We start from the raw sequence: 9522 nt of genomic DNA, 5'->3' as shown, positions 1-9522 counted from the left end.
TAGATGGCACACTCTCCTTCTCTATTGGAGGTCATCTCTACTCTCTTACCATCTTAGAAATGTGTGATGCTTTGAAGTTGACTTATTGTGATGAAATTGCATTGGAGAAAGATTCAGATGAGGATCTTTGGAAACTGATGGGTTATGGAGTTTATGACAAAGGAAGGTCCAAAGCATCATTACTTTCTGACCCTGCTATTCGCTATGTGCATAAGCTACTAGCACACACTGTGTTTTCGCGACCAACCAAGCGAATGTTCTTAAGCCAGAGTTGGTGACACTACAGCTACCATTCATAGATCACCCGAGGTTTGATATATCTCAGTTCTCTAGAGACAGGGCTATCACCAGGGCCAAGATGGACCTAATTAGATTTGCTTACAAGTTCTTTACTAGTTCCACTGAGTACAGGGCCCTTCTACCATCAGATTCAATGCCCCATCTCCGAGATGGTTCAGACCAGGGATGGAAACCAGAGACTAGGGACTTCCTACCATCTTTGCCACTCTTACCTCTGACCATGAAGCAATTTATGGCTGGAAAAGCCAAGAGAGAGGTAGCTTCAAACAGCAGGAGACTTCAGTCTGCACCATCTTCATCCATAGCCAGTTTTTCTCAGATTAGAGCATCCACTAGGAGTGATGCAGACTTTGCAGCTTTGAAGAAGAAGCTTGACCAGCAAGAGATGATCCACAGGCGCATGAAGAGGCTACTGAAGAAGAACCAAAGGTTTGATGATGACTCATCTGCCACAGAGACAGATGACAGCCATGAGACATAGGTGCCTATCCATCACCACATCATACCCACGGTCCTATCACCATTTTTCTTTTCTTTTATTTTAGACTCTTTTCCTTTTATTTCACCATCTTCTCACCAATTTTTTCACACTGGGGATAGTGTGATTTAAGTCTTGGGGGGGGGGGGGGATGTTTATCCGTACTAATCTATTTTTCTTTGTTTTTTATTTTTTTCTACAATTTTTTAAAATTTTCTATGAGTATTTTTCAGGAATATTTGACACAAAACTATGATGAGTAAGACCCATGTGCTTCTAGACCTTTCATGCTAGTTTTTTTTGTGGTTAGTACTAGACTAGGCGGTAGCTAGCGTACTTGCACTATGAACTCCCACGAGAGGACTTCTATTCATAGAGAGTTTTTCTGCCAGGATAGACTAGCTCATTTCACTTGAACACAATCTTGACATCTAATTTTCTCATCATTGGTTTTAGCAGGCATCATGATACACATCTAGGACATCTTCACCTTATTGTTACCACTCTTTGTTGTCCTAGATGGCCAGTTTATCATAAGCTGTTACCAAACCCTTAACCCAAAAAACCACCATTTCAAACTTCATGCATTCTCTCTTTAGTTCTTTTGGCAGATATGTGCAAAAACGCCGGAGAAGGAGGAACAACATGGTTTTCAGTCACTCAAAAGAAGGACTGAAGAAATTTGGGAAAGTGGAGCATCAAGAATCTATCAAAGCTTAATGGTGCCTCAAAAAGATTGAACTTAAAGGTAAATATCGTGCCTCCTAAGACTCTACATCCAAAGGCATTTTCCCTTTTCTGCAAAAAAAAAAAAAAATCGAAAAAATGAAAGGAAAGGAAAAACAAAAAGCCTAAAAGAGTCTAGGATGACCGAAATTATCTGAAGCAAAGGCTACAAGTATTCAATTGTGAGCATTGGTTTTAAAACCTGGACAAAAATCTAAGTCTGGGGGGAGTTATGAGGAGAACCTGAAGAAAGGAGATCAAGAATCTTAAGGCAAGAAGAATGTGATTGGAAACTGTGGATGTCAACAACTCCACCCTCTTTTGCTATTTTGCATAATGTCTTGTCTCTCAAGAAAAGGTAACCCTAAACACTAAAAACCTCACTTTCTAAACAGCCATTTTGAATACCTAGCCTCGATTGCTTTACTAAAGTCCTTTTGATGAGAACTGATAACACCTGATTTTGACCACTTTTATGGATCACTTTCAGTATCTTATGCATGTGTTTTCACTCAGTTTTAAAGGTTTTATAAGTTTTGTCCATGTTTTGGAATTTTAAAAGGCTTTTCAGGAAACTTGGGATTTTGGAGTGCATTTTGGAGCAAAAGTACATTTTTGGATAAATTCAGACCGTCCGAAGTTTGGCAACCAATGAAGACCTTCTCACCGTCTGATCATCCCCAAATTTGGAGACATTATAGAGGAGACAACCAGCAATCCAACGGTTAGATCTCCAGATATCATCAATGCACTGAAGGCCGATCAACACAAGCCCAGTCAAGCACAAGTGCTCTCACCCGCGGCCAGCCTTCTTCCCACCGCGGCTCAGGAGGTTTCACCCCCGGTGGACCTATGTCCGAACCTCAGGAGCCCAACTAAGGCCCAAGACACTTTCTGCACCCATTTTACAAGACCTAGACGCCCAAGACTTGGAGAAGCACTATAAATACTCATTTTTAGGTCTTTTGTAAGAGAGCCCTTTTCTTCTCTTTGAGAGAGAACTCATTTGCAGTTTTAGGTTTTATTTTTATGCATTTTTAAAATCTCTCCATCACCACTCTGTCTTCAAGAAGAGAAGTTTTTCTGCAACTTTATTTCTTTTACTTTTCTTCCTCTTAGTTCTAAATCGATGATGATGTCTACCTCAGCCATGTCTGAGTAGTCACCTAGTTGGGTGAAATGGTAATCCAAAGGGACCCCATGTTCGAATGACATCTAGGTTTTTAGGAAAGGGATTTTGATTTTTAACATGATTCTCCCATTCATCCAAATCTCAAAGCGGTAATTCTGGATTGATCACCCAAAATCCGATCCTAGGTTTAATCCGAGCCACGAGAGTGTTGTATCTGGGTTGCCTAAACTGGATCTTATATACGTCACCATCGTATGTGACAAAAGCTACCTACGGAGGATACGTAAGCAGAGATGGATTTCGATCTACAAAGCATGATCTTGTTCTGGCATGAGAGCGAGAGTTAATTGCCATGAACAAGTGATTAGATGATTAGGGTGACGAGAGTTGGCTAATCTTACATGTGTCTATCTTAGTTTCAGAATCATAGAAAATCCTTTCCTAAACTCCTTGTGTTTTAGAACATGAACCCTAAAGATAAACCTTGAACCCAGCGCCGTTTTTCATATAGTTTTCAACCGATTTTATTTTCAGATTTTTAATTCTCTGCATAATTAGATTCAGTGACAAAACTAAACAATTTTTTTATTAGATTAGGTTTACGATTATTTTTAGTATCAGTTAGAAGTCCTCAACATACAAATCCCTATGGATTCGATCCCTAAGTACTAATGCGTTTGCTGTGCACTTGCTGCTTGTCTAGGATAAAACTTGTGTTGCCCATTGCACCCACATCAAGTTTTTGGCGCCGTTTCCGGGGATCTGTCGCTGTTGACTTGACTTCTTAATTTAATTTCAATCCTAAACCTCAAGATTTTCGAGTTCTGCTGGAGATTTTCTAACTCCTCTTTTTATCTTTGCTTTCTTTAATCACAGGTGCATGAAAACTAGGAGAAATCCTGACGACATCGTATTGCCCTTAGACGAGATTGACAAACACGAAAGAGCAGTTAGGAAACTCAGACGAAGAACGCTCAAGATGGCCAATCCTAATGTCCATCGTGAAGATCTTTAAAACCGTGATCAGGAGGAACACATTGGAGATGATGACCGTGATTCAGTTCATGGTGATGACCTAGATGCTGCCCATGAAGAAGATGGACAGCCACAACTCGATGAAGAAGGAAACCGAGTCCCTCTAAATCCTGCTCAAGCCACTGATAGTCAAAGGAGACAAGACCAGGCCGATGCTGAAGGAAGAAGGAATGATGAAAATAATGTTCAACCAGTTTTTAGAGAAGCCAATCGACCAATACAACTTGCCAATCCTGCAAGAAGACAGCCTCAGAATAGACTCATCGCCGATTTTGATGCACCTCACCAACACTTTCAAAATCGATCAGCTATTCAAATTCATGTTCCAAGAGAAAATCATGAGATAAAACCTCAGATTGTCTCTTTGGTGAAGCAGAATCAATTCCATGGAATCTCTACTAAGCATCCAATGGACCATATTGATCTTTTTGAAGAAATCTCTGGAATGGTGAGAATAACTCCAGAAACTGTGGATTATGTGAAATGTAAGCTCTTTCCTTTCTCTCTAAGTGATAAAGCTTTTAGATGGTTAAAATCTATGTCATCTGGTTCTATTACTTCATGGAAAGAATGCAAGTCAGCTTTCCTGAACCACTTCTACACGAAGTCAAGATCGAACCAGCTGAGAAACAAGATACAAAGTTTCCAACAAAGTCCAATAGAATCATTCTATGAAGCCTGGGAGCGATTCAAAGAGTATGATAGAGACTGCCCTCATCATGGTTTCTCTAGAGCAAACCTGCTAAGCACCTTCTACAGAGGACTTCAGCAGAAGTATCAACTTTCTCTTGACACTGCCAGCAATGGAGATTTTAGTTCGAAAACCATACCACAAGGGAGAGCACTCATCAAAAATCTAGCTGTAGCCAACAGTAACAACAGCCCTGAGTATGACAGATCAAAGAAGGCTATCACTAGTCATGAATCAAGGGAGATTGCTGAGCTAAAAAACATGGTAAGTCAACTTCTTAAGTCTCAAAATAAGAATATACATGCTTGTGATACTGCTGTAGGAAATGAAGAAGATGGAAGATATGAAGAAGATGGCATGTACCAATAGGAAGAAATCAATGTTATGGGAGCTCAGGCATACCATAACCGATTTAGTCCAGCTTTCAACAACAACTTCAGGAACTCTGGTGCCAATTTCAACAATCTCTCATACAGAAATCAAGGAGCCGAGAATCAGCCTTATCCTCAGCAGCAAAGGAATTTTCAAAACAAGTTCCAAAATGGGAACTATGGAGGAGGAAATTTCCAACACAGACCACCTTTCAACCCTCCACAAGCACAAACCAGCTCATTAGAAGCAACATTTTCCCAGCTAAGCAACCAGGTAAAATCGCTTGAACAAAATATGATGCAGACATCTCAAGGCAATGAGAAGTCAATCAGGGAAATGAGAATGTGGATTGATTGTATGTACAATGACTTGAATGAGAATTTTGAATCTCTTGCGACACATGTCAAGAAGTTGGAACATCAGTTAGGTCAAACTGCAGATTCAATGAAGAGACAGCCAGGAGTCTTACCAGGAAGAGTGGAAGATAATCCAAAGAAGTTCTGCAATGCTATGACAGCTGTTTTGGAAGAAGAACCTGTCGCAGAATCTAAGGAAAAATTGACACCTTAACCTCCGGTTAAGGTACCCAAACGCTTGCCTGAGCAAAGACTCAAAAAGTCTAAGGATTCAGGGCGTTTTTCCTTCACTTGTTCAATCTTTGGAATTGAATTTTCAGATTATTTATGTGATTCTAGTGCTAATGTGAATGTCATGTCAAAATCTGTTGCTGAGAAACTTGGTATAGGTACATTTGTCCCATCTCCAGTAAGATAAATCTTTGGTGATTCATCTCAAAAGAGAACAGAAGGAATGATCCAGGACTTGTCACTGATCATTGGAAACAAAATAATCCCAGCCGATTTTCAAGTTTTGGAGATGGACAAAGACAGACAAAGACAGGCCTTTGATATTTGGTCGCCCATTCTTAGCTACTGTAGGTTCTGTTATTGACCATGCAAATCGCTGTTTAGTTTTCTTAAATGTGAAAGTTCTATAAGACCACACCAGACCAACCTCCATATCGGAAAGACAAGAACATGGAGGAGGTGTTGGATGAAAAAAAGGAACTAAAAACACTTGCATCTTGGCAATTTAAGAAAATCAAGATAGTGGTTCCACCAGATATCAGCAAGGAGAAGGAGAAAAATCTTGAAGGATTTGTTGAGAAGACAAAACATGTCATCAAGGATGTAAAAATCTTTAAGAAAAGAAAAGATATTGTGATTCAAGACGAAGGAAATCCAAAGTTCAGACTAAGAAGGATCCCAAGGACTCTTAATTCAAGGGATTCTGTCTCTTCTTCTCAATCCTAATCCTACCAAGAGTCTAGCTAAAAGACTTTAAACAAAAGTGCTTAATGGGAAGCAACCCATTTGGTATGATTTTCTTTTTATTTTTTTTCTTTTATTTGATCTTTTCTTTTCTTTTTATGCATTTCACGCTTTCATGAAACCCAAAAAACCAAAAACATTCAAAAAACCAGAAAATACAAAAAAATAGGATGATAAAACAGGAAAACGGGAGAAACCGGGAATTCCCGGAGTACAGTTCACCGCGGCCGCGATCAATCCAGCTGCGGCGAAGCCCTTCTCAGCCGCGGTCCACACACCTCGCCTGCGGCTAAGTCCATCGCTGCTGCGGCCACGCGCGCCCCACCCGCGGCCAGCCTTGGATTGTTCACCAGGCGAGTTTTTTTCCCTGTTTTCCGTAAACCAGAATTTCAATTTTCCGTTTTATCCCGGGACTTAACCGGGAAGTTTCCGCAGCATAATTACCATGTTAAACACAATAGGTAAGTCTTCTAAACTTTTTAAAAAAAAAAATTGTTAGGAAAATCACCTTTTTAAAAGAAAAAGAGGATTTAAAAGATCAAAAAGGTCTTTCTCTTCATCTTCCCCAACAAGCTTGGAGATCTTGAGAAAAAGACAGATTTCAAACTTGACAAATTCTTTCCAAATTTTCAAACATATCTCACTCTTTTTCCAAGGAGATTTCAAATCTGTCATCACATAACACTTTCATCACGGTATGAGCTCAAATTTCTCACTTTTTCTTAAGAACTCAGATTTAGGGTTTTCTTAAATGAGTAGAAATTCACCTTAGGATGATTGGAGATTGTCTTTTCACTTAAGACTAGACTACTGGGTAGTTTAATTGCATGATTGAACACTTAGACCATGAAGATTTGAGATTTTCGAATATCTGAGATTTAAGATTATGAGCAAATCGAATTTGGAGATATGTTTGATTCAGCTTTGCAAATCTTGATTGTTTGGTTCTTGTTGATAGAAAACCAGATTAGATTACATGTGAGTGAGCATAAACAACATCATGATTCATAAATCTCATGTGTTGAACATCAATATATCGAATTTGACCAGAAATTCCCATATTTTGTAATGTTTGATGCATTTACAGCTTGTTTGTCATGATAATGTGTTTGTGATATCTCTATAAACACCTTGTTCATAAAAATCGATACCAAAGCAGCTTGATTTATCCTTTGTCTCAAGAATCTCGTTTTTGCAGGTCATGGATCTCTCTTAAGTTTGACTGATTCAAACCAAGACGAGCTCTCATGCGAAAAATCCCCATTCACAGGAGACATATGATGCATTGAACGAGACACAACTGAGTGAGGATGAACCTCTATCCACCTTCAGATGAGATTGAGCGAACCTCTACTCAACTATCTTTCCCTCGAAAAGTAAAGTCTTCCTCTAGGCCAAAAGTGAAGTTTGTTGGTAAAGCCATTGACCCAGACATCAACTACTTGGTGCAGCTTGAGAAGCTAAAGATCAAAGCCAACTCCAGCAATTGACTACTCAACTCTTGAGATGCTTGGAATCAGAGAAGATGTGATATGGTATCTTGATAGGCTTGGAATGAGATCATTCATGGAGCAGAATTTTCAGACCTATGAGAACCACACCAAGGAGTTCCTTGCATCAGCAACTTTGAGCTACAAAAAGAGAGCTACTCCTAGAGCTCTAGATGGCACACTCTCCTTCTCTATTGGAGGTCATCCTTACTCTCTTACCATCTTAGAGATATGTGATGCTTTAAAGTTTCCTTATTGTGATGAGATTGCATTGGAGAAGGATCCAGATGAGGACCTTTGGAAACTGATGGATTATGGAGTTTATGACAAAGGAAGATCCAAGGCATCATTACTTTCTTATCCTGCTGTCCGCTATGTGCGTAAGCTACTAGCACACACTGTGTTTTCACGAGCCAACCAAGCGAATGTCCTTAAGCCAGAGTTGGTGACACTACAGCTACCATTCGCAGATCACCCCAGGTTTCCTTGCTTTGCTTGTATCATTGAAAGGAACCTAGTGAAGGTTAAGCATGAGATGCTTACATCTGATTGTCAGGACTACTCACCAGGTTTTGGGAGCATCATTACTTCGCTTATGATCGCAGCAGGAGTTGATTTTTCAGCTGAGACACCTCTTAGAGAGGATTGGTTTGATATTTCTCAGTTCTCTAGAGACATGACTATCACTAGGGCCAAGATGGACCCAATTGGATTTGCTTACAAGTTCTCCACCAGTTCCACCGAGTACAGAGTCCTTCTACCATCGGATTCAATGCCCCGTCTCCAAGATGGTTCAGACCCAGGATGGAAACTAGAGACCAGCGACTTCCTACCATATTTGCCACTCTTACCTCTGACCATGAAGCAATTTCCGGCTGCAAAAGCTAAGAGAGAGGTAGCTGCAAACAGCAGGAGACTTCAGCCTGCACCATCTTCATCCAGAGCCAGTTCTTCTTAGATCAGAGCATCCACTAGGAGTGATGCAGACTTTGCAGCTTTGAAAAAGAAGCTTGACCAGCAAGAGAAGATAACAGGCGCATGAAGAGGCTACTGAAGAACCGCCGGTTTGATGATGACTCCTCATCCATAGAGACAGATGATAGCCATGAGACATAGGCGCCTATCCATCACCACATCATACCCATGGTCCTATCACCATTTTTCTTTTATTTTATTTTAGACTCTTTTGCATTTATTCCACCATTTTTTCATCAAATCTTTCACACTTGGAACAGTGTGATTTAAGTCTGGGGGAGGATTTTTATCCGTACTAATCTATTTTTCTTTGTTTCTTATCTTTTTCTGCAATTTTTAAAATTTTCTATGCTTATAATAAGACCTTGAGTATTTTTCAGGAATGTTTGACACAAAACTATGATGAGTAAGACCCATATGATTCTAGACTTTACATGCTAGTTTCTTTTGTGGTTAGTACTTGATTAGACGGTAGCTAGAATACTTGCACTACAAACTCCCACCAGAGGATTTCTATTCATGGAGACTTTTTCTGACAGGATAGTCTAGCTCATTTCACTTTAACATAATCTTGACATCTAATTTTCTCATCATTGGTTTTAGCAGGCATCATGATACACATCTAGGACATCTTTACATCATTATTACCACTATTTGTTGTCCTAGATAGCCAGTTCATCTTTAGCTGGTACCACACCCTTTACCCAAAACCATCATTTCAAACTTCATGCATTCTCTCTTTAGCTCTTTTGGCAGATATGTGCAAAAATGCCAGAGAGAGAGGAGAACATGGTTTTCAGTCACTCAAGAAGAAGACTGAAGAAATTTGGGAAAGTGAAGCATCAAGAATCTATCAAAGCAGAATGGTGCCTCAAAAAGCTTGCATTTAAAGGTAAATTTCGTTCTTCCTAAGACTCTAAATCCAAAGGCGTTTTCCCTTTTCAAAAAAAAAAGAAAAAAAGAAAATCGAAAAAATGAAAGGAAAGGAAAAA

At 39.6% G+C, this 9522-nt stretch overlaps 1 non-coding gene across 1 annotated transcript; it reads right to left on the bottom strand.

Moving 5' to 3' along the window:
* Positions 1-4291: 4291 nt before the first annotated feature.
* Positions 4292-4397, bottom strand: LOC112087294. The gene has a single exon (XR_002900011.1). It is a non-coding gene; the product is annotated as a small nucleolar RNA R71 (small nucleolar RNA).
* Between the last annotated feature and the right edge of the window lie 5125 nt (positions 4398-9522).

The sequence above is a fragment of the Eutrema salsugineum genome, unplaced genomic scaffold (assembly GCF_000478725.1).
Source record: "Eutrema salsugineum unplaced genomic scaffold, Eutsalg1_0 scaffold_9, whole genome shotgun sequence".
NCBI lineage: Eukaryota > Viridiplantae > Streptophyta > Magnoliopsida > Brassicales > Brassicaceae > Eutrema > Eutrema salsugineum.
This window is presented reverse-complemented; position numbering and strand designations above follow the sequence as displayed.